We start from the raw sequence: 1,144 nt of genomic DNA on the forward strand, positions 1-1,144 counted from the left end.
ATAAGACAAAATATCTCTATGTCTACCATTATAGTATATAGGAAGATATACAATTTGAAAAAAATAAAGATCATAATGGACAATCAATTCAATATCGCAACAAGGCAAACAACATTAACAAAATAGTAATATTATTTTCTAACCTCATTGTAAACTTCCACAAATCTTTTGTTACCAACCCTAGGAGAACCAAAGTTGTACATAGTAATGGAAATTGCTCCTTGCCTAGTAGAAAAACTAATTATGGCATACAAAAACTGTCATGATTATAAGTGGAGGGAAATAGTGATTATAATTTATAAATATTAAGGTGTATTAATTGTTAGCTCCTATATTTTTAGTGATAGTATATACACAAATTTTCTCAATTCATTGCATAAAAATGCTTTGTACTCTAAATAACTTGTCAGCTTAGCAAAGTTAGTTACTGTTAGGCTTCTTTAGTCAAGAAGCCAATCAAATCTCTCCTTCTCTCAAGAACACACAAAACAAAACTGAATAGGATGTATTATTGATGTATGAGTGAACCAGAACACAAAGAATCACCCCAAAGGAAGCCTTCCTCCCTCCACTGGACAATGTTACAGTCTAACAATTCACAAAACTAAAACTGCCCTCTGCTTGACCCCTCCAAGCAATTCAATTATGCTCCAAACCCAACTTTGAATATTGAGTCCAAAGTGCATCTCATTAGCATGTCCTAGAAAAGTAACAAACATTGCTTTCAACTGAGAATGAAATCACCTATCTTGTTTTCTTCCTCATCTTTTTCTTCCCTTCTTTACACCTTATTTCTCAACCATTATTGTAAAGCAAAACGAGAAAGTGAATGCGACCCAAGAGACTGGGGAAATCAAATATCATGATTGGCATTACAAAACGCCTAATAATTTAAACATGCCACTGCTCCATGGTTGCAATACTTGTTCTCAGATTGAAATTGCCGACCAAACTTAGTAGGACTAATTCATCATTCCATTTTCTCTCTAATATTATATATTTTTGTGAGAAAATCCACGTGAAAAATTACGATGCTTCATCTATAAACTGCCAACACCACAAGGGTCATTTTAATGATACTAAAAAGGTGTCCTCGTAGTATCAAATCTGCTATAGTGCTCTGATTTTTATGTTCTTTAATCTG

Source organism: Vigna radiata, chromosome 6 (assembly GCF_000741045.1).
Source record: "Vigna radiata var. radiata cultivar VC1973A chromosome 6, Vradiata_ver6, whole genome shotgun sequence".
NCBI lineage: Eukaryota > Viridiplantae > Streptophyta > Magnoliopsida > Fabales > Fabaceae > Vigna > Vigna radiata.